Source organism: Hyla sarda, chromosome 6, assembly GCF_029499605.1.
Source record: "Hyla sarda isolate aHylSar1 chromosome 6, aHylSar1.hap1, whole genome shotgun sequence".
NCBI lineage: Eukaryota > Metazoa > Chordata > Amphibia > Anura > Hylidae > Hyla > Hyla sarda.
Genome location: NC_079194.1, coordinates 281,228,062 through 281,253,195, shown reverse-complemented (window position 1 = coordinate 281,253,195; position 25,134 = coordinate 281,228,062). Strand labels below are relative to the sequence as shown.

Here is a 25,134-nt window from a genome sequence, read left to right as displayed (position 1 = left end):
GTGGTTGCAGCTTGCATTTTTTCACCAACTTGGAGTTACGGTCCCCTCAGCCAGTGCCTGATCTGTGACCTTCAATAAAAATGCAGCAAAAAACTTTTTGACCCTGTTCTCAGAATCTATCACCTGGAGGTAGGGACTTATGTAGACGAGGTGGCCGAGTGGTAAAGGCGATGGACTGCTAATCCATTGTGCTCTGCATGCATGGGTTCAAATCCCATCCTCGACGGTTTCTTCTACTTTTTACCACTTTGCAGCTTGCCTAGTAGATTCTTTGCAACTTGCCTTGTAGATTCTTTATTGTCAGCATATGCAGTGGATGCTGCCACCATGGCAGTTTTCTATTTTTGATTCAGAAACGTGCCTCATGTGACCTATCAACCTGGCATTAGTAATCCTGCATTGTTTTTCCATTTCTCTTTCATGGTGCATAATACTATCCAATAAAGAAGATGAGGACATTTCCTTCTTTTGGGCATTCAGCCAGCATACATATTTTTGACTTTGCTCGGACATTCTTAGGACTGTGGGATAGTCAAGTTTGAAGTCACATATGATTGAACGTCTACTTCTTGGTATGAAAAGCTCAAAATTGCAAAGAAAGAAAGGCATTGCTGAGATTCGAACTCAGGATCTCCTGTTTACAAGACAGGCACTTTAACCAACTAAGCCACAGCGCCATGACAACCCTTGCCTTAAAGTCAGAAAATGGGAATTGCTATGCAATGATTATAATGTATACAAAATGCTGTATATTGACGAAGCAGTTGCAGCTTGCATTTTTTGAGTTACGGTCCATTCAGCCAGTGCTTAATATGTGACCTTCAATGAAAATGCAGCCAAAGACTTGTTGATCATGTTGTCAGAATGTCTCACCTGGAGTGGTTGCCTTTTAAAGACGAGGTGGCCGAGGGGTTAAGTCGATGGACGGCTAATCCATTGTGCTCTGCATGCCTTTTCCAACTTGGTATCTTGCTTTGAAGATTTTTTATTGTCTTTGCAGGCATGGGAGTTTTCTATTTCCAATCCAGAAGGGTGCGTTACGTGACCTATCAACCAGGCCTTAGAAATCCTGCCTTGTTTTCCAATTCCTCTTGCATGGTGCTTAATGCTATCCTATAAAGAAGATGAGGACATTTCTTTTTTTTGGACGTTTAGCAGCATCCATATTTTTGACTTTGCTCGGACTGTCTTAGGGCTGTGGGATGGTCAATATTGATTTCAGATAGGATTGAACATCTGCTTTTTGGTATGAAAAGCTTAAAATTTAGGGGGAAAAAAGGCACTGCTGAGATTTGAACTCAGGATCTCCTTTTTACTAGACAGGCGCTTTAACCAACTAAGCCACAGCTCCACATGAAGTCCAGCAGAAAAGCCAGAAAATGGGAATTTCTTACGCAATGATTCACATTTCTACTAAATGTTGTGCATTGATGGAGTGGTTGCAGCTTGCATTTTTTCACCAACTTGGAGTTACGGTCCCCTCAGCCAGTGCCTGATCTGTGACCTTCAATAAAAATGCAGCAAAAAACTTTTTGACCCTGTTCTCAGAATCTATCACCTGGAGGTAGGGACTTATGTAGACGAGGTGGCCGAGTGGTTAAGGCGATGGACTGCTAATCCATTGTGCTCTGCATGCATGGGTTCAAATCCCATCCTTGTCGGTTCTTTTTACCACTTTGCAGCTTGCCTAGTAGATTCTTTGCAACTTGCCTTGTAGATTCTTTATTGTCAGCATATACAGTGGATGCTCCCACCATGGCAGTTTTCTATTTTTGATTCAGAAACGTGCCTCATGTGACCTATCAACCTGGCATTAGTAATCCTGCATTGTTTTTCCATTTCTCTTTCATGGTGCTTAATACTATCCAATAAAGAAGATGAGGACACTTCCTTCTTTTGGGCATTCAGCCAGCATACATATTTTTGACTTTGCTCGGACATTCTTAGGACTGTGGGATAGACAAGTTTGAAGTCACATTTGATTGAACGTCTACTTCTTGGTATGAAAAGCTCAAAATTGCAAAGAAAGAAAGGCACTGCTGAGATTCGAACTCAGGATCTCCTGTTTACAAGACAGGCGCTTTAACCAACTAAGCCACAGCGCCATGACAACCAATGCCAAAAAGTCAGAAAGTCAGAAAGTCAGAAAATGGGAATTGCTATACAATGATTAAAATGTCTACAAAATGCTGTATGTTGACGAAGCAGTTGCAGCTTTCATTTTTTGAGTTACGGTCCATTCAGCCAGTGCTTAATATGTGACCTTCAATGAAAATGCAGCCAAAGACTTGTTGATCATGTTGTCAGAATGTCTCACCTGGAGTTGTTGCCTTTTAAAGACGAGGTGGCCGAGGGGTTAAGTCGATGGACGGCTAATCCATTGTGCTCTGCATGCCTTTTCCAACTTGGTATCTTGCTTTGAAGATTTTTTATTGTCTTTGCAGGCATGGGAGTTTTCTATTTCCAATCCAGAAGGGTGCGTTACGTGACCTATCAACCAGGCCTTAGAAATCCTGCCTTGTTTTCCAATTCCTCTTGCATGGTGCTTAATGCTATCCTATAAAGAAGATGAGGACATTTCTTTCTTTTGGACGTTTAGCAGCATCCATATTTTTGACTTTGCTCGGACTGTCTTAGGGCTGTGGGATGGTCAATATTGATTTCAGATAGGATTGAACATCTGCTTTTTGGTATGAAAAGCTTAAAATTTAGGGGGAAAAAAGGCACTGCTGAGATTTGAACTCAGGATCTCCTGTTTACTAGACAGGCGCTTTAACCAACTAAGCCACAGCACCACATGAAGTCCAGCAGAAAAGCCAGAAAATGGGAATTTCTTACGCAATGATTCAAATTTCTACTAAATGTTGTGCATTGATGGAGTGGTTGCAGCTTGCATTTTTTCACCAACTTGGAGTTACGGTCCCCTCAGCCAGTGCCTGATCTGTGACCTTCAATAAAAATGCAGCAAAAAACTTTTTGACCCTGTTCTCAGAATCTATCACCTGGAGGTAGGGACTTATGTAGACGAGGTGGCCGAGTGGTTAAGGCGATGGACTACTAATCCATTGTGCTCTGCATGCATGGGTTCAAATCCCATCCTCGTCGGTTCTTTTTACCACTTTGCAGCTTGCCTAGTAGATTCTTTGCAACTTGCCTTGTAGATTCTTTATTGTCAGCATATACAGTGGATGCTCCCACCATGGCAGTTTTCTATTTTTGATTCAGAAACGTGCCTCATGTGACCTATCAACCTGGCATTAGTAATCCTGCATTGTTTTTCCATTTCTCTTTCATGGTGCTTAATACTATCCAATAAAGAAGATGAGGACATTTCCTTCTTTTGGGCATTCAGCCAGCATACATATTTTTGACTTTGCTCGGACATTCTTAGGACTGTGGGATAGACAAGTTTGAAGTCACATTTGATTGAACGTCTACTTCTTGGTATGAAAAGCTCAAAATTGCAAAGAAAGAAAGGCACTGCTGAGATTCGAACTCAGGATCTCCTGTTTACAAGACAGGCGCTTTAACCAACTAAGCCACAGCGCCATGACAACCAATGCCAAAAAGTCAGAAAGTCAGAAAGTCAGAAAATGGGAATTGCTATACAATGATTAAAATGTCTACAAAATGCTGTATATTGACGAAGCAGTTGCAGCTTTCATTTTTTGAGTTACGGTCCATTCAGCCAGTGCTTAATATGTGACCTTCAATGAAAATGCAGCCAAAGACTTGTTGATCATGTTGTCAGAATGTCTCACCTGGAGTGGTTGCCTTTTAAAGACGAGGTGGCCGAGGGGTTAAGTCGATGGACGGCTAATCCATTGTGCTCTGCATGCCTTTTCCAACTTGGTATCTTGCTTTGAAGATTTTTTATTGTCTTTGCAGGCATGGGAGTTTTCTATTTCCAATCCAGAAGGGTGCGTTACGTGACCTATCAACCAGGCCTTAGAAATCCTGCCTTGTTTTCCAATTCCTCTTGCATGGTGCTTAATGCTATCCTATAAAGAAGATGAGGACATTTCTTTCTTTTGGACGTTTAGCAGCATCCATATTTTTGACTTTGCTCGGACTGTCTTAGGGCTGTGGGATGGTCAATATTGATTTCAGATAGGATTGAACATCTGCTTTTTGGTATGAAAAGCTTAAAATTTAGGGGGAAAAAAGGCACTGCTGAGATTTGAACTCAGGATCTCCTGTTTACTAGACAGGCGCTTTAACCAACTAAGCCACAGCACCACATGAAGTCCAGCAGAAAAGCCAGAAAATGGGAATTTCTTACGCAATGATTCAAATTTCTACTAAATGTTGTGCATTGATGGAGTGGTTGCAGCTTGCATTTTTTCACCAACTTGGAGTTACGGTCCCCTCAGCCAGTGCCTGATCTGTGGCCTTCAATAAAAATGCAGCAAAAAACTTTTTGACCCTGTTCTCAGAATCTATCACCTGGAGGTAGGGACTTATGTAGACGAGGTGGCCGAGTGGTTAAGGCGATGGACTGCTAATCCATTGTGCTCTGCATGCATGGGTTCAAATCCCATCCTTGTTGATTTCTTCTACCTTTGCAGCTTGCCTAGTAGATTCTTTGCAACTTGTCTTGTAGATTCTTTATTGTCAGCATATGCAGTGGATGCTCCCACCATGGCAGTTTTCTATTTCTGATTCAGAAACGTGCCTCATGTGACCTATCAACCTGGCATTAGTAATCCTGCATTGTTTTTCCATTTCTCTTTCATGGTGCTTAATACTATCCAATAAAGAAGATGAGGACATTTCCTTCTTTTGGGCATTCAGCCAGCATACATATTTTTGACTTTGCTCGGACATTCTTAGGACTGTGGGATAGACAAGTTTGAAGTCACATTTGATTGAACGTCTACTTCTTGGTATGAAAAGCTCAAAATTGCAAAGAACGAAAGGCACTGCTGAGATTCGAACTCAGGATCTCCTGTTTACAAGACAGGCGCTTTAACCAACTAAGCCACAGCGCCATGACAACCAATGCCAAAAAGTCAGAAAGTCAGAAAGTCAGAAAATGGGAATTGCTATGCAATGATTAAAATGTCTACAAAATGCTGTATATTGACGAAGCAGTTGCAGCTTGCATTTTTTGAGTTACGGTCCATTCAGCCAGTGCTTAATATGTGACCTTCAATGAAAATGCAGCCAAAGACTTGTTGATCATGTTGTCAGAATGTCTCACCTGGAGTGGTTGCCTTTTAAAGACGAGGTGGCCGAGGGGTTAAGTCGATGGACGGCTAATCCATTGTGCTCTGCATGCCTTTTCCAACTTGGTTTCTTGCTTTGAAGATTTTTTTTTGTCTTTGCAGGCATGGGAGTTTTCTATTTCCAATCCAGAAGGGTGCGTTACGTGACCTATCAACCAGGCCTTAGAAATCCTGCCTTGTTTTCCAATTCCTCTTGCATGGTGCTTAATGCTATCCTATAAAGAAGATGAGGACATTTCTTTCTTTTGGACGTTTAGCCAGCATCCATATTTTTGACTTTGCTCGGACTGTCTTAGGGCTAAGGGATGGTCAATATTGATGTCAGATAGGATTGAACATCTGCTTTTTGGTATGAAAAGCTTAAAATTTAGGGGGAAAAAAAAGGCACTGCTGAGATTTGAACTCAGGATCTCCTGTTTACTAGACAGGCGCTTTAACCAACTAAGCCACAGCACCACATGAAGTCCAGCAGAAAAGCCAGAAAATGGGAATTTCTTACGCAATGATTCAAATTTCTACTAAATGTTGTGCATTGATGGAGTGGTTGCAGCTTGCATTTTTTCACCAACTTGGAGTTACGGTCCCCTCAGCCAGTGCCTGATCTGTGACCTTCAATAAAAATGCAGCAAAAAACTTTTTGACCCTGTTCTCAGAATCTATCACCTGGAGGTAGGGACTTATGTAGACGAGGTGGCCGAGTGGTTAAGGCGATGGACTGCTAATCCATTGTGCTCTGCATGCATGGGTTCAAATCCCATCCTTGTTGATTTCTTCTACCTTCGCAGCTTGCCTAGTAGATTCTTTGCAACTTGTCTTGTAGATTCTTTATTGTCAGCATATGCAGTGGATGCTCCCGCCATGGCAGTTTTCTATTTCTGATTCAGAAACGTGCCTCATGTGACCTATCAACCTGGCATTAGTAATCCTGCATTGTTTTTCCATTTCTCTTTCATGGTGCTTAATACTATCCAATAAAGAAGATGAGGACATTTCCTTCTTTTGGGCATTCAGCCAGCATACATATTTTTGACTTTGCTCGGACATTCTTAGGACTGTGGGATAGACAAGTTTGAAGTCACATTTGATTGAACGTCTACTTCTTGGTATGAAAAGCTCAAAATTGCAAAGAACGAAAGGCACTGCTGAGATTCGAACTCAGGATCTCCTGTTTACAAGACAGGCGCTTTAACCAACTAAGCCACAGCGCCATGACAACCAATGCCAAAAAGTCAGAAAGTCAGAAAGTCAGAAAATGGGAATTGCTATGCAATGATTAAAATGTCTACAAAATGCTGTATATTGACGAAGCAGTTGCAGCTTGCATTTTTTGAGTTACGGTCCCCTCATCCAGTGCCTGATCTGTGACCTTCAATAAAAATGCAGCAAAAAACTTTTTGACCCTGTTCTCAGAATCTATCACCTGGAGGTAGGGACTTATGTAGACAAGGTGGCCGAGTGGTTAAGGCGATGGACTGCTAATCCATTGTGCTCTGCATGCATGGGTTCAAATCCCATCCTCGTCGGTTCTTTTTACCACTTTGCAGCTTGCCTATTAGATTCTTTGCAACTTGCCTTGTAGATTCTTTATTGTCAGCATATGCAGTGGATGCTCCCACCATGGCAGTTTTCTATTTTTGATTCAGAAACGTGCCTCATGTGACCTATCAACCTGGCATTAGTAATCCTGCATTGTTTTTCCATTTCTCTTTCATGGTGCTTAATACTATCCAATAAAGAAGATGAGGACATTTCCTTCTTTTGGGCATTCAGCCAGCATACATATTTTTGACTTTGCTCGGACATTCTTAGGACTGTGGGATAGACAAGTTTGAAGTCACATTTGATTGAACGTCTACTTCTTGGTATGAAAAGCTCAAAATTGCAAAGAAAGAAAGGCACTGCTGAGATTCGAACTCAGGATCTCCTGTTTACAAGACAGGCGCTTTAACCAACTAAGCCACAGCGCCATGACAACCAATGCCAAAAAGTCAGAAAGTCAGAAAGTCAGAAAGTCAGAAAGTCAGAAAATGGGAATTGCTATGCAATGATTATAATGTATACAAAATGCTGTATATTGACGGAGCAGTTGCAGCTTGCATTTTTTGAGTTACGGTCCATTCAGCCAGTGCTTAATATGTGACCTTCAATGAAAATGCAGCCAAAGACTTGTTGATCATGTTGTCAGAATGTCTCACCTGGAGTGGTTGCCTTTTAAAGACGAGGTGGCCGAGGGGTTAAGTCGATGGACGGCTAATCCATTGTGCTCTGCATGCCTTTTCCAACTTGGTATCTTGCTTTGAAGATTTTTTATTGTCTTTGCAGGCATGGGAGTTTTCTATTTCCAATCCAGAAGGGTGCGTTACGTGACCTATCAACCAGTCCTTAGAAATCCTGCCTTGTTTTCCAATTCCTCTTGCATGGTGCTTAACCCCTTCAGGACGGAGCCCATTTTGGCCTTAAGGACCGGAGCGTTTTTTGCACATCTGACCACTGTCACTTTAAACATTAATAACTCTGGAATGCTTTTAGTTATCATTCTGATTCCGAGATTGTTTTTTCGTGACATATTCTACTTTAACATAGTGGTAAATTTTTGTCGATACTTGCATCATTTCTTGGTGAAAAATCCGTAAATTTGATGAAAAATTTGAAAATTTTGCATTTTTCTAACTTTGAAGCTCTCTGCTTGTAAGGAAAATGGATATTACGAATACATTTTTTTTTGGTTCACATATACAATATGTCTACTTTATGTTTGCATCATAAAAATTGATGTGTTTTTACTTTTGGAAGGCACCAGAGGGCTTCAACGGTCAGCAGCAATTTTCCGATTTTTCACAAAATTTTCAAACTCAGTATTTTTCAGGGACCAGTTCAGGTTTGAAGTGGATTTGAAGGGTCTTCATATTAGAAATACCCCATAAATGACCCCATTATAAAAACTACACCCCCAAAAGTATTCAAAATGACATTCAGTCAGCGTTTTAACCCTTTAGGTGTTTCACAGGAATAGAAGCAAAGTGAAGGAGAAAATTCACAATCTTCATTTTTTACACTCACATGTTCTTGCAGACCCAATTTTTGAATATTTACAAGGGGTAAAAGGACAAAATTTTTACTTGTATTTGTAGCCCAATTTCTCTCGAGTAAGCACATACCTCATATGTCTATGTAAAGTGTTCGGCGGGCGCAGTAGAGGGCTCAGAAGGGAAGGAGCGACAAGGGGATTTTGGAGAGTACGTTTTTCTGAAATGGTTTTTGGGGGGCATGTTACCTTTAGGAAGCCCTTATGGTGCCAGAACAGCAAAAAAAAAACACATGGCATACCATTTTGGAAACTAGACCCCTCGGGGAATGTAACATGGGATAAAGTGAACCTTAATACCCCACAGGTGTTTCACGACTTTTGCAAATGTAAAAAAAAAAAATAATTTTTTACCTAAAATGCTTGTTTTCCCAAAATTTTGTTATTTTTAAAAAGGGTAATAGCAGAAAATACCCCTAAAAATTTGAAGCCCAATTTCTCCCGATTCAGAAAACACCCCATATGGGGGTGAAAAGTGCTCTGCTGGCGCACTACAGGTCTCGGAAGAGAAGGAGTCACATTTGGCTTTTTGAACGCAAATTTTTCTCTGGGGGCATGCCGCATTTAGGAAGCCCCTATGGTGCCAGGACAGCAAAAAAAACCCCACATGGCATACCATTTTGGAAACTAGACCCCTCGGGGAACGTAACAAGGGGTTAAGTGAACCTTTATACCCCACAGGTGTTTCACGACTTTTGCATATGTAAAAAAAAAAAAATTTTTTTTACCTAAAATGCTTGTTTTCCCAAAAATTTTACATTTTTAAAAAGGGTAAAAGCAGAAAATACCCCCCAAAATTTGTAACACAATTTCTCCCGAGTACGGCGATACCCCATATGTGGCCCTAAACTGTTGCGTTGAAATACGACAGGGCTCCAAAGTGAGAGCGCCATGCACATTTGAGGCCTAAATTAGGGATTGCATAGGGGTGGACATAGGGGTATTCTACGCCAGTGATTCCCAAACAGGGTGCCTCCAGCTGTTGCAAAACTCCCAGCATGCCTGGACAGTCAACGGCTGTCCGACAATACTGGGAGTTGTTTTGCAACAGCTGGAGGCTCCGTTCTGGAAACAGTGGCGTACCAGACGTTTTTCATTTTTATTGGGGAGGGGAGGGGGGCTGTGTAGGGGTATGTGTATATGTAGTGTTTTTTACTTTTTATTTTATTTTTTGTGTTAGTGTAGTGTAGTGTTTTTAGGGTACAGTCACACGGGCGGGGGTTACAGTAGTTTCTCGCTGGCAATTTGAGCTGCAGCAGAAAGTTTGCGGCAGCTCAAATTTGCAGCCAGATACTTACTGTAATCCTCCGCCCATGTGAGTGTACCCTGTACGTTCACATTGGGGGGGGGGGGACATCCAGCTGTTGCATAACTACAACTCCCAGCATGCCCGTTGGCTGTCGGTGACTGCTGAGAGTTGCAGTTTTGCAACAGCTGTAGGCACACTGGTTATGTATCACTGAGTTTGTGACCTAACTCAGTGTTTCACAACCAGTGTGCCTCCAGCTGTTGCAAAACTACAACTCCCAGCATGTACGGTGCATGGTGTACGGTGACTGCTGAGAGTTGTAGTTTGCAACAGCTGGAGGCACACCGGTCGTGAAACACTGAGTTAGGTAAAAAAAAAACTCTGAGTTTCACAACCACTGTGCCTTCAGCTGTTGCAAAACTACAACTCTCAGCAGTCACCGACAGCCAACGGGCATGCTGGGAGTTGTAGTTATGCAACCAGCAGATGCACCACTACAACTCCCAGCATGCACTTTAGCTGTTTGTGCAAGCTGGGAGTTGTAGTTATACAACAGCTGAAGGTACACTTTTCCATAGAAAGAATGTGCCTCCAGCTGTTGCAAAACCATAAGTCCCAGCATGCCCATAAGGGAATGCTGGGAGTTGTGGTGGTCTGCCTCCTGCTGTTGCATAACTACAGCTCCCAGCATGCCCTTTTTGCATGCTGGGATCTGTTGCTAAGCAACAGCAGGAGGCTGTCACTCACCTCCAACGATCCTCGCCGCACAGGTCAGTCCCTCGTCGTCTCCGCCGCCGCAGCTGCTCCTGGGGCCCCGATCCCAACAGGGGCGCCGGGGATCGGGGTCCCCAGCACCCGGGGTGCACGTCCCGCACCCGCTCACGTCCTCCGGAAGAGGGGCGGAGCGGGTGTGGGAGTGACGCCCGCAGCAGGCGCCCTGATTGGTCGGCCGGTAATCCGGCCGACGAATCAGGGCGATCGTGAGGTGGCACCAGTGCCACCTCACCCCTGCAGGCTCTGGCTGTTCGGGGCCGTCAGAGACGGCCCCGAACAGCCAGTAATTCCGGGTCACCGGGTCACTGGAGACCCGCTTGACCCGGAATCGCCGCAGATCGCTGGACTGAATTGTCGGGGACATAATGACCCCCCTGGGCGATATGCCGGGATGCCTGCTGAACGATTTCAGCAGGCATCCGGCTCCGGTCCCCAACCGGCTAGCGGTGGGGGCCGGAATTCCCACGGGCGTATGGATACGCCCTCGGTCCTTAAGGACTCGGCATGCAGGGCGTATCCATACGCCCTATGTCCTGAAGAGGTTAATGCTATCCTATAAAGAAGATGAGGACATTTCTTTCTTTTGGACGTTTAGCAGCATCCATATTTTTGACTTTGCTCGGACTGTCTTAGGGCTGTGGGATGGTCAATATTGATTTCAGATAGGATTGAACATCTGCTTTTTGGTATGAAAAGCTTAAAATTTAGGGGGAAAAAAGGCACTGCTGAGATTTGAACTCAGGATCTCCTGTTTACTAGACAGGCGCTTTAACCAACTAAGCCACAGCACCACATGAAGTCCAGCAGAAAAGCCAGAAAATGGGAATTTCTTACGCAATGATTCAAATTTCTACTAAATGTTGTGCATTGATGGAGTGGTTGCAGCTTGCATTTTTTCACCAACTTGGAGTTACGGTCCCCTCAGCCAGTGCCTGATCTGTGACCTTCAATAAAAATGCAGCAAAAAACTTTTTGACCCTGTTCTCAGAATCTATCACCTGGAGGTAGGGACTTATGTAGACGAGGTGGCCGAGTGGTTAAGGCGATGGACTGCTAATCCATTGTGCTCTGCATGCATGGGTTCAAATCCCATCCTCGTCGGTTTCTTCTACCTTTGCAGCTTGCCTAGTAGATTCTTTGCAACTTGCCTTGTAGATTCTTTATTGTCAGCATATGCAGTGGATGCTGCCACCATGGCAGTTTTCTATTTTTGATTCAGAAACGTGCCTCATGTGACCTATCAACCTGGCATTAGTAATCCTGCATTGTTTTTCCATTTCTCTTGCATGGTGCTTAATACTATCCAATAAAGAAGATGAGGACATTTCCTTCTTTTGGGCATTCAGCCAGCATACATATTTTTGACTTTGCTCAGACATTCTTAGGACTGTGGGATAGACAAGTTTGAAGTCACATATGATTGAACGTCTTCTTCTTGGTATGAAAAGCTCAAAATTGCAAAGAAAGAAAGGAACTGCTGAGATTCGAACTCAGGATCTCCTGTTTACAAGACAGGCGCTTTAACCATCTAAGCCACAGCGCCATGACAACCCTTGCCTAAAAGTCAGAAAATGGGAATTGCTATGCAATGATTAAAATGTATACAAAATGCTGTATATTGACGGAGCAGTTGCAGCTTGCATTTTTTGAGTTACGGTCCATTCAGCCAGTGCTTAATATGTGACCTTCAATGAAAATGCAGCCAAAGACTTGTTGATCATGTTGTCAGAATGTCTCACCTGGAGTGGTTGCCTTTTAAAGACGAGGTGGCCGAGGGGTTAAGTCGATGGACGGCTAATCCATTGTGCTCTGCATGCCTTTTCCAACTTGGTATCTTGCTTTGAAGATTTTTTATTGTCTTTGCAGGCATGGGAGTTTTCTATTTCCAATCCAGAAGGGTGCGTTACGTGACCTATCAACCAGGCCTTAGAAATCCTGCCTTGTTTTCCAATTCCTCTTGCATGGTGCTTAATGCTATCCTATAAAGAAGATGAGGACATTTCTTTCTTTTGGACGTTTAGCCAGCATCCATATTTTTGACTTTGCTCGGACTGTCTTAGGGCTGTGGGATGGTCAATATTGATTTCAGAAAGGATTGAACATCTGCTTTTTGGTATGAAAAGCTTAAAATTTAGGGGAAAAAAAGGTACTGCTGAGATTTGAACTCAGGATCTCCTGTTTACTAGACAGGCGCTTTAACCAAGTAAGCCACAGCACCACATGAAGTCCAGCAGAAAAGCCAGAAAATGGGAATTTCTTACGCAATGATTCAAATTTCTACTAAATGTTGTGCATTGATGGAGTGGTTGCAGCTTGCATTTTTTCACCAACTTGGAGTTACGGTCCCCTCAGCCAGTGCCTGATCTGTGACCTTCAATAAAAATGCAGCAAAAAACTTTTTGACCCTGTTCTCAGAATCTATCACCTGGAGGTAGGGACTTATGTAGACGAGGTGGCCGAGTGGTTAAGGCGATGGACTGCTAATCCATTGTGCTCTGCATGCATGGGTTCAAATCCCATCCTCGTCGGTTCCTTCTACTTTTTACCACTTTGCAGCTTGCCTAGTAGATTCTTTGCAACTTGCCTTGTAGATTCTTTATTGTCAGCATATGCAGTGGATGCTGCCACCATGGCAGTTTTCTATTTTTGATTCAGAAACGTGCCTCATGTGACCTATCAACCTGGCATTAGTAATCCTGCATTGTTTTTCCATTTCTCTTGCATGGTGCTTAATACTATCCAATAAAGAAGATGAGGACATTTCCTTCTTTTGGGCATTCAGCCAGCATACATATTTTTGACTTTGCTCAGACATTCTTAGGACTGTGGGATAGACAAGTTTGAAGTCACATATGATTGAACGTCTACTTCTTGGTATGAAAAGCTCAAAATTGCAAAGAAAGAAAGGAACTGCTGAGATTCGAACTCAGGATCTCCTGTTTACAAGACAGGCGCTTTAACCAACTAAGCCACAGCGCCATGACAAGCCTTGCCTTAAAGTCAGAAAATGGAAATTGCTATGCAATGATTATAATGTATACAAAATGCTGTATATTGACGGAGCAGTTGCAGCTTGCATTTTTTGAGTTACGGTCCATTCAGCCAGTGCTTAATATGTGACCTTCAATGAAAATGCAGCCAAAGACTTGTTGATCATGTTGTCAGAATGTCTCACCTGGAGTGGTTGCCTTTTAAAGACGAGGTGGCCGAGGGGTTAAGTCGATGGACGGCTAATCCATTGTGCTCTGCATGCCTTTTCCAACTTGGTATCTTGCTTTGAAGATTTTTTATTGTCTTTGCAGGCATGGGAGTTTTCTATTTCCAATCCAGAAGGGTGCGTTACGTGACCTATCAACCAGGCCTTAGAAATCCTGCCTTGTTTTCCAATTCCTCTTGCATGGTGCTTAACCCCTTCAGGACGGAGCCCATTTTGGCCTTAAGGACCGGAGCGTTTTTTGCACATCTGACCACTGTCACTTTAAACATTAATAACTCTGGAATGCTTTTAGTTATCATTCTGATTCCGAGATTGTTTTTTCGTGACATATTCTACTTTAACATAGTGGTAAATTTTTGTCGATACTTGCATCATTTCTTGGTGAAAAATCCGTAAATTTGATGAAAAATTTGAAAATTTTGCATTTTTCTAACTTTGAAGCTCTCTGCTTGTAAGGAAAATGGATATTACGAATACATTTTTTTTTGGTTCACATATACAATATGTCTACTTTATGTTTGCATCATAAAATTGATGTGTTTTTACTTTTGGAAGGCACCAGAGGGCTTCAACGGTCAGCAGCAATTTTCCGATTTTTCACAAAATTTTCAAACTCAGTATTTTTCAGGGACCAGTTCAGGTTTGAAGTGGATTTGAAGGGTCTTCATATTAGAAATACCCCATAAATGACCCCATTATAAAAACTACACCCCCAAAAGTATTCAAAATGACATTCAGTCAGCGTTTTAACCCTTTAGGTGTTTCACAGGAATAGAAGCAAAGTGAAGGAGAAAATTCACAATCTTCATTTTTTACACTCACATGTTCTTGCAGACCCAATTTTTGAATTTTTACAAGGGGTAAAAGGACAAAATTTTTACTTGTATTTGTAGCCCAATTTCTCTCGAGTAAGCACATACCTCATATGTCTATGTAAAGTGTTCGGCGGGCGCAGTAGAGGGCTCAGAAGGGAAGGAGCGACAAGGGGATTTTGGAGAGTACGTTTTTCTGAAATGGTTTTTGGGGGGCATGTTACCTTTAGGAAGCCCTTATGGTGCCAGAACAGCAAAAAAAAAACACATGGCATACCATTTTGGAAACTAGACCCCTCGGGGAATGTAACATGGGATAAAGTGAACCTTAATACCCCACAGGTGTTTCACGACTTTTGCAAATGTAAAAAAAAAAAATAATTTTTTACCTAAAATGCTTGTTTTCCCAAAATTTTTTTATTTTTAAAAAGGGTAATAGCAGAAAATACCCCTAAAAATTTGAAGCCCAATTTCTCCCGATTCAGAAAACACCCCATATGGGGGTGAAAAGTGCTCTGCTGGCGCACTACAGGTCTCGGAAGAGAAGGAGTCACATTTGGCTTTTTGAACGCAAATTTTTCTCTGGGGGCATGCCGCATTTAGGAAGCCCCTATGGTGCCAGGACAGCAAAAAACCCCCCACATGGCATACCATTTTGGAAACTAGACCCCTCGGGGAACGTAACAAGGGGTTAAGTGAACCTTTATACCCCACAGGTGTTTCACGACTTTTGCATATGTAAAAAAAAAAAAATTTTTTTTACCTAAAATGCTTGTTTTCCCAAAAATTTTACATTTTTAAAAAGGGTAAAAGCAGAAAATACCCCCCAAAATTTGTAACACAATTTCTCCCGAGTACGGCGATACCCCATATGTGGCCCTAAACTGTTGCGTTGAAATACGACAGGGCTCCAAAGTGAGAGCGCCATGCGCATTTGAGGCCTAAATTAGGGATTGCATAGGGGTGGACATAGGGGTATTCTACGCCAGTGATTCCCAAACAGGGTGCCTCCAGCTGTTGCAAAACTCCCAGCATGCCTGGACAGTCAACGGCTGTCCGACAATACTGGGAGTTGTTTTGCAACAGCTGGAGGCTCCGTTCTGGAAACAGTGGCGTACCAGACGTTTTTCATTTTTATTGGGGAGGGGAGGGGGGCTGTGTAGGGGTATGTGTATATGTAGTGTTTTTTACTTTTTATTTTATTTTTTGTGTTAGTGTAGTGTAGTGTTTTTAGGGTACAGTCACACGGGCGGGGGTTACAGTAGTTTCTCGCTGGCAATTTGAGCTGCAGCAGAAAGTTTGCGGCAGCTCAAATTTGCAGCCAGATACTTACTGTAATCCTCCGCCCATGTGAGTGTACCCTGTACGTTCACATTGGGGGGGGGGGGGGACATCCAGCTGTTGCATAACTACAACTCCCAGCATGCCCGTTGGCTGTCGGTGACTGCTGAGAGTTGCAGTTTTGCAACAGCTGTAGGCACACTGGTTATGTATCACTGAGTTTGTGACCTAACTCAGTGTTTCACAACCAGTGTGCCTCCAGCTGTTGCAAAACTACAACTCCCAGCATGTACGGTGCATGGTGTACGGTGACTGCTGAGAGTTGTAGTTTGCAACAGCTGGAGGCACACCGGTCGTGAAACACTGAGTTAGGTAAAAAAAAAACTCTGAGTTTCACAACCACTGTGCCTTCAGCTGTTGCAAAACTACAACTCTCAGCAGTCACCGACAGCCAACGGGCATGCTGGGAGTTGTAGTTATGCAACCAGCAGATGCACCACTACAACTCCCAGCATGCACTTTAGCTGTTTGTGCAAGCTGGGAGTTGTAGTTATACAACAGCTGAAGGTACACTTTTCCATAGAAAGAATGTGCCTCCAGCTGTTGCAAAACCATAAGTCCCAGCATGCCCATAAGGGAATGCTGGGAGTTGTGGTGGTCTGCCTCCTGCTGTTGCATAACTACAGCTCCCAGCATGCCCTTTTTGCATGCTGGGATCTGTTGCTAAGCAACAGCAGGAGGCTGTCACTCACCTCCAACGATCCTCGCCGCACAGGTCAGTCCCTCGTCGTCTCCGCCGCCGCAGCTGCTCCTGGGGCCCCGATCCCAACAGGGGCGCCGGGGATCGGGGTCCCCAGCACCCGGGGTGCACGTCCCGCACCCGCTCACGTCCTCCGGAAGAGGGGCGGAGCGGGTGTGGGAGTGACGCCCGCAGCAGGCGCCCTGATTGGTCGGCCGGTAATCCGGCCGACGAATCAGGGCGATCGTGAGGTGGCACCAGTGCCACCTCACCCCTGCAGGCTCTGGCTGTTCGGGGCCGTCAGAGACGGCCCCGAACAGCCAGTAATTCCGGGTCACCGGGTCACTGGAGACCCGATTGACCCGGAATCGCCGCAGATCGCTGGACTGAATTGTCCAGCGATCTGCGGCGATCGCCGACATGGGGGGACATAATGACCCCCCTGGGCGATATGCCGGGATGCCTGCTGAACGATTTCAGCAGGCATCCGGCTCCGGTCCCCAACCGGCTAGCGGTGGGGGCCGGAATTCCCACGGGCGTATGGATACGCCCTCGGTCCTTAAGGACTCGGCATGCAGGGCGTATCCATACGCCCTATGTCCTGAAGAGGTTAATGCTATCCTATAAAGAAGATGAGGACATTTCTTTCTTTTGGACGTTTAGCAGCATCCATATTTTTGACTTTGCTCGGACTGTCTTAGGGCTGTGGGATGGTCAATATTGATTTCAGATAGGATTGAACATCTGCTTTTTGGTATGAAAAGCTTAAAATTTAGGGGAAAAAAAGGCACTGCTGAGATTTGAACTCAGGATCTCCTGTTTACTAGACAGGCGCTTTAACCAAGTAAGCCACAGCACCACATGAAGTCCAGCAGAAAAGCCAGAAAATGGGAATTTCTTACGCAATGATTCAAATTTCTACTAAATGTTGTGCATTGATGGAGTGGTTGCAGCTTGCATTTTTTCACCAACTTGGAGTTACGGTCCCCTCAGCCAGTGCCTGATCTGTGACCTTCAATAAAAATGCAGCAAAAAACTTTTTGACCCTGTTCTCAGAATCTATCACCTGGAGGTAGGGACTTATGTAGACGAGGTGGCCGAGTGGTTAAGGCGATGGACTGCTAATCCATTGTGCTCTGCATGCATGGGTTCAAATCCCATCCTCGTCGGTTTCTTCTACCTTTGCAGCTTGCCTAGTAGATTCTTTGCAACTTGCCTTGTAGATTCTTTATTGTCAGCATATGCAGTGGATGCTGCCACCATGGCAGTTTTCTATTTTTGATTCAGAAACGTGCCTCATGTGACCTATCAACCTGGCATTAGTAATCCTGCATTGTTTTTCCATTTCTCTTGCATGGTGCTTAATACTATCCAATAAAGAAGATGAGGACATTTCCTTCTTTTGGGCATTCAGCCAGCATACATATTTTTGACTTTGCTCAGACATTCTTAGGACTGTGGGATAGACAAGTTTGAAGTCACATATGATTGAACATCTTCTTCTTGGTATGAAAAGCTCAAAATTGCAAAGAAAGAAAGGAACTGCTGAGATTCGAACTCAGGATCTCCTGTTTACAAGACAGGCGCTTTAACCATCTAAGCCACAGCGCCATGACAACCCTTGCCTAAAAGTCAGAAAATGGGAATTGCTATGCAATGATTAAAATGTATACAAAATGCTGTATATTGACGGAGCAGTTGCAGCTTGCATTTTTTGAGTTACGGTCCATTCAGCCAGTGCTTAATATGTGACCTTCAATGAAAATGCAGCCAAAGACTTGTTGATCATGTTGTCAGAATGTCTCACCTGGAGTGGTTGCCTTTTAAAGACGAGGTGGCCGAGGGGTTAAGTCGATGGACGGCTAATCCATTGTGCTCTGCATGCCTTTTCCAACTTGGTATCTTGCTTTGAAGATTTTTTATTGTCTTTGCAGGCATGGGAGTTTTCTATTTCCAATCCAGAAGGGTGCGTTACGTGACCTATCAACCAGGCCTTAGAAATCCTGCCTTGTTTTCCAATTCCTCTTGCATGGTGCTTAATGCTATCCTATAAAGAAGATGAGGACATTTCTTTCTTTTGGACGTTTAGCCAGCATCCATATTTTTGACTTTGCTCGGACTGTCTTAGGGCTGTGGGATGGTCAATATTGATTTCAGAAAGGATTGAACATCTGCTTTTTGGTATGAAAAGCTTAAAATTTAGGGGAAAAAAAGGTACTGCTGAGATTTGAACTCAGGATCTCCTGTTTACTAGACAGGCGCTTTAACCAAGTAAGCCACAGCACCACATGAAGTCCAGCAGAAAAGCCAGAAAATGGGAATTTCTTACGCAATGATTCAAATTTCTACTAAATGTTGTGCATTGATGGAGTGGTTGCAGCTTGCATTTTTTCACCAACTTGGAGTTACGGTCCCCTCAGCCAGTGCCTGATCTGTGACCTTCAATAAAAATGCAGCAAAAAACTTTTTGACCCTGTTCTCAGAATCTATCACCTGGAGGTAGGGACTTATGTAGACGAGGTGGCCGAGTGGTTAAGGCGATGGACTGCTAATCCATTGTGCTCTGCATGCATGGGTTCAAATCCCATCCTCGTCGGTTCCTTCTACTTTTTACCACTTTGCAGCTTGCCTAGTAGATTCTTTGCAACTTGCCTTGTAGATTCTTTATTGTCAGCATATGCAGTGGATGCTGCCACCATGGCAGTTTTCTATTTTTGATTCAGAAACGTGCCTCATGTGACCTATCAACCTGGCATTAGTAATCCTGCATTGTTTTTCCATTTCTCTTGCATGGTGCTTAATACTATCCAATAAAGAAGATGAGGACATTTCCTTCTTTTGGGCATTCAGCCAGCATACATATTTTTGACTTTGCTCAGACATTCTTAGGACTGTGGGATAGACAAGTTTGAAGTCACATATGATTGAACGTCTACTTCTTGGTATGAAAAGCTCAAAATTGCAAAGAAAGAAACTGCTGAGATTCGAACTCAGGATCTCCTGTTTACAAGACAGGCGCTTTAACCAACTAAGCCACAGCGCCATGACAAGCCTTGCCTTAAAGTCAGAAAATGGAAATTGCTATGCAATGATTATAATGTATACAAAATGCTGTATATTGACGGAGCAGTTGCAGCTTGCATTTTTTGAGTTACGGTCCATTCAGCCAGTGCTTAATATGTGACCTTCAATGAAAATGCAGCCAAAGACTTGTTGATCATGTTGTCAGAATGTCTCACCTGGAGTGGTTGCCTTTTAAAGACGAGGTGGCCGAGGGGTTAAGTCGATGGACGGCTAATCCATTGTGCTCTGCATGCCTTTTCCAACTTGGTATCTTGCTTTGAAGATTTTTTATTGTCTTTGCAGGCATGGGAGTTTTCTATTTCCAATCCAGAAGGGTGCGTTACGTGACCTATCAACCAGGCCTTAGAAATCCTGCCTTGTTTTCCAATTCCTCTTGCATGGTGCTTAACCCCTTCAGGACGGAGCCCATTTTGGCCTTAAGGACCGGAGCGTTTTTTGCACATCTGACCACTGTCACTTTAAACATTAATAACTCTGGAATGCTTTTAGTTATCATTCTGATTCCGAGATTGTTTTTTCGTGACATATTCTACTTTAACATAGTGGTAAATTTTTGTCGATACTTGCATCATTTCTTGGTGAAAAATCCGTAAATTTGATGAAAAATTTGAAAATTTTGCATTTTTCTAACTTTGAAGCTCTCTGCTTGTAAGGAAAATGGATATTACGAATACATTTTTTTTTGGTTCACATATACAATATGTCTACTTTATGTTTGCATCATAAAATTGATGTGTTTTTACTTTTGGAAGGCACCAGAGGGCTTCAACGGTCAGCAGCAATTTTCCGATTTTTCACAAAATTTTCAAACTCAGTATTTTTCAGGGACCAGTTCAGGTTTGAAGTGGATTTGAAGGGTCTTCATATTAGAAATACCCCATAAATGACCCCATTATAAAAACTACACCCCCAAAAGTATTCAAAATGACATTCAGTCAGCGTTTTAACCCTTTAGGTGTTTCACAGGAATAGAAGCAAAGTGAAGGAGAAAATTCACAATCTTCATTTTTTACACTCACATGTTCTTGCAGACCCAATTTTTGAATTTTTACAAGGGGTAAAAGGACAAAATTTTTACTTGTATTTGTAGCCCAATTTCTCTCGAGTAAGCACATACCTCATATGTCTATGTAAAGTGTTCGGCGGGCGCAGTAGAGGGCTCAGAAGGGAAGGAGCGACAAGGGGATTTTGGAGAGTACGTTTTTCTGAAATGGTTTTTGGGGGGCATGTTACCTTTAGGAAGCCCTTATGGTGCCAGAACAGCAAAAAAAAACCACATGGCATACCATTTTGGAAACTAGACCCCTCGGGGAATGTAACATGGGATAAAGTGAACCTTAATACCCCACAGGTGTTTCACGACTTTTGCAAATGTAAAAAAAAAAAATAATTTTTTACCTAAAATGCTTGTTTTCCCAAAATTTTTTTATTTTTAAAAAGGGTAATAGCAGAAAATACCCCTAAAAATTTGAAGCCCAATTTCTCCCGATTCAGAAAACACCCCATATGGGGGTGAAAAGTGCTCTGCTGGCGCACTACAGGTCTCGGAAGAGAAGGAGTCACATTTGGCTTTTTGAACGCAAATTTTTCTCTGGGGGCATGCCGCATTTAGGAAGCCCCTATGGTGCCAGGACAGCAAAAAAACCCCCACATGGCATACCATTTTGGAAACTAGACCCCTCGGGGAACGTAACAAGGGGTTAAGTGAACCTTTATACCCCACAGGTGTTTCACGACTTTTGCATATGTAAAAAAAAAAAAATTTTTTTTACCTAAAATGCTTGTTTTCCCAAAAATTTTACATTTTTAAAAAGGGTAAAAGCAGAAAATACCCCCCAAAATTTGTAACACAATTTCTCCCGAGTACGGCGATACCCCATATGTGGCCCTAAACTGTTGCGTTGAAATACGACAGGGCTCCAAAGTGAGAGCGCCATGCGCATTTGAGGCCTAAATTAGGGATTGCATAGGGGTGGACATAGGGGTATTCTACGCCAGTGATTCCCAAACAGGGTGCCTCCAGCTGTTGCAAAACTCCCAGCATGCCTGGACAGTCAACGGCTGTCCGACAATACTGGGAGTTGTTTTGCAACAGCTGGAGGCTCCGTTCTGGAAACAGTGGCGTACCAGACGTTTTTCATTTTTATTGGGGAGGGGAGGGGGGCTGTGTAGGGGTATGTGTATATGTAGTGTTTTTTACTTTTTATTTTATTTTTTGTGTTAGTGTAGTGTAGTGTTTTTAGGGTACAGTCACACGGGCGGGGGTTACAGTAGTTTCTCGCTGGCAATTTGAGCTGCAGCAGAAAGTTTGCGGCAGCTCAAATTTGCAGCCAGATACTTACTGTAATCCTCCGCCCATGTGAGTGTACCCTGTACGTTCACATTGGGGGGGGGGGGACATCCAGCTGTTGCATAACTACAACTCCCAGCATGCCCGTTGGCTGTCGGTGACTGCTGAGAGTTGCAGTTTTGCAACAGCTGTAGGCACACTGGTTATGTATCACTGAGTTTGTGACCTAACTCAGTGTTTCACAACCAGTGTGCCTCCAGCTGTTGCAAAACTACAACTCCCAGCATGTACGGTGCATGGTGTACGGTGACTGCTGAGAGTTGTAGTTTGCAACAGCTGGAGGCACACCGGTCGTGAAACACTGAGTTAGGTAAAAAAAAAACTCTGAGTTTCACAACCACTGTGCCTTCAGCTGTTGCAAAACTACAACTCTCAGCAGTCACCGACAGCCAACGGGCATGCTGGGAGTTGTAGTTATGCAACCAGCAGATGCACCACTACAACTCCCAGCATGCACTTTAGCTGTTTGTGCAAGCTGGGAGTTGTAGTTATACAACAGCTGAAGGTACACTTTTCCATAGAAAGAATGTGCCTCCAGCTGTTGCAAAACCATAAGTCCCAGCATGCCCATAAGGGAATGCTGGGAGTTGTGGTGGTCTGCCTCCTGCTGTTGCATAACTACAGCTCCCAGCATGCCCTTTTTGCATGCTGGGATCTGTTGCTAAGCAACAGCAGGAGGCTGTCACTCACCTCCAACGATCCTCGCCGCACAGGTCAGTCCCTCGTCGTCTCCGCCGCCGCAGCTGCTCCTGGGGCCCCGATCCCAACAGGGGCGCCGGGGATCGGGGTCCCCAGCACCCGGGGTGCACGTCCCGCACCCGCTCACGTCCTCCGGAAGAGGGGCGGAGCGGGTGTGGGAGTGACGCCCGCAGCAGGCGCCCTGATTGGTCGGCCGGTAATCCGGCCGACGAATCAGGGCGATCGTGAGGTGGCACCAGTGCCACCTCACCCCTGCAGGCTCTGGCTGTTCGGGGCCGTCAGAGACGGCCCCGAACAGCCAGTAATTCCGGGTCACCGGGTCACTGGAGACCCGATTGACCCGGAATCGCCGCAGATCGCTGGACTGAATTGTCCAGCGATCTGCGGCGATCGCCGACATGGGGGGACATAATGACCCCCCTGGGCGATATGCCGGGATGCCTGCTGAACGATTTCAGCAGGCATCCGGCTCCGGTCCCCAACCGGCTAGCGGTGGGGGCCGGAATTCCCACGGGCGTATGGATACGCCCTCGGTCCTTAAGGACTCGGCATGCAGGGCGTATCCATACGCCCTATGTCCTGAAGAGGTTAATGCTATCCTATAAAGAAGATGAGGACATTTCTTTCTTTTGGACGTTTAGCAGCATCCATATTTTTGACTTTGCTCGGACTGTCTTAGGGCTGTGGGATGGTCAATATTGATTTCAGATAGGATTGAACATCTGCTTTTTGGTATGAAAAGCTTAAAATTTAGGGGAAAAAAAGGCACTGCTGAGATTTGAACTCAGGATCTCCTGTTTACTAGACAGGCGCTTTAACCAACTAAGCCACAGCACCACATGAAGTCCAGCAGAAAAGCCAGAAAATGGGAATTTCTTACGCAATGATTCAAATTTCTACTAAATGTTGTGCATTGATGGAGTGGTTGCAGCTTGCATTTTTTCACCAACTTGGAGTTACGGTCCCCTCAGCCAGTGCCTGATCTGTGACCTTCAATAAAAATGCAGCAAAAAACTTTTTGACCCTGTTCTCAGAATCTATCACCTGGAGGTAGGGACTTATGTAGACGAGGTGGCCGAGTGGTTAAGGCGATGGACTGCTAATCCATTGTGCTCTGCATGCATGGGTTCAAATCCCATCCTCGTCGGTTTCTTCTACCTTTGCAGCTTGCCTAGTAGATTCTTTGCAACTTGCCTTGTAGATTCTTTATTGTCAGCATATGCAGTGGATGCTGCCACCATGGCAGTTTTCTATTTTTGATTCAGAAACGTGCCTCATGTGACCTATCAACCTGGCATTAGTAATCCTGCATTGTTTTTCCATTTCTCTTGCATGGTGCTTAATACTATCCAATAAAGAAGATGAGGACATTTCCTTCTTTTGGGCATTCAGCCAGCATACATATTTTTGACTTTGCTCAGACATTCTTAGGACTGTGGGATAGACAAGTTTGAAGTCACATATGATTGAACGTCTTCTTCTTGGTATGAAAAGCTCAAAATTGCAAAGAAAGAAAGGAACTGCTGAGATTCGAACTCAGGATCTCCTGTTTACAAGACAGGCGCTTTAACCAACTAAGCCACAGCGCCATGACAACCCTTGCCTAAAAGTCAGAAAATGGGAATTGCTATGCAATGATTAAAATGTATACAAAATGCTGTATATTGACGGAGCAGTTGCAGCTTGCATTTTTTGAGTTACGGTCCATTCAGCCAGTGCTTAATATGTGACCTTCAATGAAAATGCAGCCAAAGACTTGTTGATCATGTTGTCAGAATGTCTCACCTGGAGTGGTTGCCTTTTAAAGACGAGGTGGCCGAGGGGTTAAGTCGATGGACGGCTAATCCATTGTGCTCTGCATGCCTTTTCCAACTTGGTATCTTGCTTTGTAGATTTTTTATTGTCTTTGCAGGCATGGGAGTTTTCTATTTCCAATCCAGAAGGGTGCGTTACGTGACCTACCAACCAGGCCTTAGAAATCCTGCCTTGTTTTCCAATTCCTCTTGCATGGTGCTTAATGCTATCCTATAAAGAAGATGAGGACATTTCTTTCTTTTGGACGTTTAGCAGCATCCATATTTTTGACTTTGCTCGGACTGTCTTAGGGCTGTGGGATGGTCAATATTGATTTCAGATAGGATTGAACATCTGCTTTTTGGTATGAAAAGCTTAAAATTTAGGGGGAAAAAAGGCACTGCTGAGATTTGATCTCAGGATCTCCTGTTTACTAGACAGGCGCTTTAACCAACTAAGCCACATCACCACATGAAGTCCAGCAGAAAAGCCAGAAAATGGGAATTTCTTACGCAATGATTCAAATTTCTACTAAATGTTGTGCATTGATGGAGTGGTTGCAGCTTGCATTTTTTCACCAACTTGGAGTTACGGTCCCCTCAGCCAGTGCCTGATCTGTGACCTTCAATAAAAATGCAGCAAAAAACTTTTTGACCCTGTTCTCAGAATCTATCACCTGGAGGTAGGGACTTATGTAGACGAGGTGGCCGAGTGGTTAAGGCGATGGACTGCTAATCCATTGTGCTCTGCATGCATGGGTTCAAATCCCATCCTCGTCGGTTCCTTCTACTTTTTACCACTTTGCAGCTTGCCTAGTAGATT

The 25,134-nt window shown here is 43.9% G+C and overlaps 31 non-coding genes across 31 annotated transcripts; 12 read left to right on the top strand and 19 right to left on the bottom strand.

Annotated features, from left to right (window-relative positions):
* The first annotated feature begins 144 nt into the window (after window positions 1-144).
* TRNAS-GCU (transfer RNA serine (anticodon GCU)) lies at window positions 145-226 on the top strand. The gene has a single exon. It is a non-coding gene; the product is annotated as a tRNA-Ser (tRNA).
* Window positions 227-603: 377 nt separating this feature from the next.
* Window positions 604-677, bottom strand: TRNAT-UGU (transfer RNA threonine (anticodon UGU)). Its single transcript has one exon. It is a non-coding gene; the product is annotated as a tRNA-Thr (tRNA).
* Window positions 678-1,579: 902 nt separating this feature from the next.
* On the top strand, window positions 1,580-1,661 carry TRNAS-GCU (transfer RNA serine (anticodon GCU)). Its single transcript has one exon. It is a non-coding gene; the product is annotated as a tRNA-Ser (tRNA).
* Window positions 1,662-2,031: 370 nt separating this feature from the next.
* On the bottom strand, window positions 2,032-2,105 carry TRNAT-UGU (transfer RNA threonine (anticodon UGU)). Its single transcript has one exon. It is a non-coding gene; the product is annotated as a tRNA-Thr (tRNA).
* Window positions 2,106-2,721: 616 nt separating this feature from the next.
* Window positions 2,722-2,795, bottom strand: TRNAT-AGU (transfer RNA threonine (anticodon AGU)). The gene has a single exon. It is a non-coding gene; the product is annotated as a tRNA-Thr (tRNA).
* Window positions 2,796-3,023: 228 nt separating this feature from the next.
* On the top strand, window positions 3,024-3,105 carry TRNAS-ACU (transfer RNA serine (anticodon ACU)). Its single transcript has one exon. It is a non-coding gene; the product is annotated as a tRNA-Ser (tRNA).
* Window positions 3,106-3,475: 370 nt separating this feature from the next.
* TRNAT-UGU (transfer RNA threonine (anticodon UGU)) lies at window positions 3,476-3,549 on the bottom strand. Its single transcript has one exon. It is a non-coding gene; the product is annotated as a tRNA-Thr (tRNA).
* A 616-nt stretch (window positions 3,550-4,165) lies between these two features.
* On the bottom strand, window positions 4,166-4,239 carry TRNAT-AGU (transfer RNA threonine (anticodon AGU)). Its single transcript has one exon. It is a non-coding gene; the product is annotated as a tRNA-Thr (tRNA).
* Window positions 4,240-4,467: 228 nt separating this feature from the next.
* TRNAS-GCU (transfer RNA serine (anticodon GCU)) lies at window positions 4,468-4,549 on the top strand. Its single transcript has one exon. It is a non-coding gene; the product is annotated as a tRNA-Ser (tRNA).
* Window positions 4,550-4,917: 368 nt separating this feature from the next.
* TRNAT-UGU (transfer RNA threonine (anticodon UGU)) lies at window positions 4,918-4,991 on the bottom strand. The gene has a single exon. It is a non-coding gene; the product is annotated as a tRNA-Thr (tRNA).
* A 619-nt stretch (window positions 4,992-5,610) lies between these two features.
* Window positions 5,611-5,684, bottom strand: TRNAT-AGU (transfer RNA threonine (anticodon AGU)). Its single transcript has one exon. It is a non-coding gene; the product is annotated as a tRNA-Thr (tRNA).
* A 228-nt stretch (window positions 5,685-5,912) lies between these two features.
* Window positions 5,913-5,994, top strand: TRNAS-GCU (transfer RNA serine (anticodon GCU)). The gene has a single exon. It is a non-coding gene; the product is annotated as a tRNA-Ser (tRNA).
* A 368-nt stretch (window positions 5,995-6,362) lies between these two features.
* On the bottom strand, window positions 6,363-6,436 carry TRNAT-UGU (transfer RNA threonine (anticodon UGU)). The gene has a single exon. It is a non-coding gene; the product is annotated as a tRNA-Thr (tRNA).
* A 233-nt stretch (window positions 6,437-6,669) lies between these two features.
* On the top strand, window positions 6,670-6,751 carry TRNAS-GCU (transfer RNA serine (anticodon GCU)). Its single transcript has one exon. It is a non-coding gene; the product is annotated as a tRNA-Ser (tRNA).
* Window positions 6,752-7,121: 370 nt separating this feature from the next.
* TRNAT-UGU (transfer RNA threonine (anticodon UGU)) lies at window positions 7,122-7,195 on the bottom strand. The gene has a single exon. It is a non-coding gene; the product is annotated as a tRNA-Thr (tRNA).
* A 3,858-nt stretch (window positions 7,196-11,053) lies between these two features.
* TRNAT-AGU (transfer RNA threonine (anticodon AGU)) lies at window positions 11,054-11,127 on the bottom strand. Its single transcript has one exon. It is a non-coding gene; the product is annotated as a tRNA-Thr (tRNA).
* A 228-nt stretch (window positions 11,128-11,355) lies between these two features.
* On the top strand, window positions 11,356-11,437 carry TRNAS-GCU (transfer RNA serine (anticodon GCU)). The gene has a single exon. It is a non-coding gene; the product is annotated as a tRNA-Ser (tRNA).
* A 368-nt stretch (window positions 11,438-11,805) lies between these two features.
* TRNAT-UGU (transfer RNA threonine (anticodon UGU)) lies at window positions 11,806-11,879 on the bottom strand. The gene has a single exon. It is a non-coding gene; the product is annotated as a tRNA-Thr (tRNA).
* Window positions 11,880-12,480: 601 nt separating this feature from the next.
* On the bottom strand, window positions 12,481-12,554 carry TRNAT-AGU (transfer RNA threonine (anticodon AGU)). The gene has a single exon. It is a non-coding gene; the product is annotated as a tRNA-Thr (tRNA).
* A 228-nt stretch (window positions 12,555-12,782) lies between these two features.
* On the top strand, window positions 12,783-12,864 carry TRNAS-GCU (transfer RNA serine (anticodon GCU)). Its single transcript has one exon. It is a non-coding gene; the product is annotated as a tRNA-Ser (tRNA).
* A 377-nt stretch (window positions 12,865-13,241) lies between these two features.
* TRNAT-UGU (transfer RNA threonine (anticodon UGU)) lies at window positions 13,242-13,315 on the bottom strand. The gene has a single exon. It is a non-coding gene; the product is annotated as a tRNA-Thr (tRNA).
* A 3,855-nt stretch (window positions 13,316-17,170) lies between these two features.
* Window positions 17,171-17,244, bottom strand: TRNAT-AGU (transfer RNA threonine (anticodon AGU)). Its single transcript has one exon. It is a non-coding gene; the product is annotated as a tRNA-Thr (tRNA).
* A 228-nt stretch (window positions 17,245-17,472) lies between these two features.
* Window positions 17,473-17,554, top strand: TRNAS-GCU (transfer RNA serine (anticodon GCU)). The gene has a single exon. It is a non-coding gene; the product is annotated as a tRNA-Ser (tRNA).
* Window positions 17,555-17,922: 368 nt separating this feature from the next.
* On the bottom strand, window positions 17,923-17,996 carry TRNAT-UGU (transfer RNA threonine (anticodon UGU)). The gene has a single exon. It is a non-coding gene; the product is annotated as a tRNA-Thr (tRNA).
* Window positions 17,997-18,597: 601 nt separating this feature from the next.
* Window positions 18,598-18,671, bottom strand: TRNAT-AGU (transfer RNA threonine (anticodon AGU)). Its single transcript has one exon. It is a non-coding gene; the product is annotated as a tRNA-Thr (tRNA).
* A 228-nt stretch (window positions 18,672-18,899) lies between these two features.
* On the top strand, window positions 18,900-18,981 carry TRNAS-GCU (transfer RNA serine (anticodon GCU)). The gene has a single exon. It is a non-coding gene; the product is annotated as a tRNA-Ser (tRNA).
* Window positions 18,982-19,354: 373 nt separating this feature from the next.
* On the bottom strand, window positions 19,355-19,428 carry TRNAT-UGU (transfer RNA threonine (anticodon UGU)). The gene has a single exon. It is a non-coding gene; the product is annotated as a tRNA-Thr (tRNA).
* A 3,853-nt stretch (window positions 19,429-23,281) lies between these two features.
* On the bottom strand, window positions 23,282-23,355 carry TRNAT-AGU (transfer RNA threonine (anticodon AGU)). The gene has a single exon. It is a non-coding gene; the product is annotated as a tRNA-Thr (tRNA).
* Window positions 23,356-23,583: 228 nt separating this feature from the next.
* TRNAS-GCU (transfer RNA serine (anticodon GCU)) lies at window positions 23,584-23,665 on the top strand. The gene has a single exon. It is a non-coding gene; the product is annotated as a tRNA-Ser (tRNA).
* Window positions 23,666-24,033: 368 nt separating this feature from the next.
* Window positions 24,034-24,107, bottom strand: TRNAT-UGU (transfer RNA threonine (anticodon UGU)). The gene has a single exon. It is a non-coding gene; the product is annotated as a tRNA-Thr (tRNA).
* Window positions 24,108-25,009: 902 nt separating this feature from the next.
* Window positions 25,010-25,091, top strand: TRNAS-GCU (transfer RNA serine (anticodon GCU)). Its single transcript has one exon. It is a non-coding gene; the product is annotated as a tRNA-Ser (tRNA).
* The last annotated feature ends 43 nt before the right edge of the window (window positions 25,092-25,134 follow it).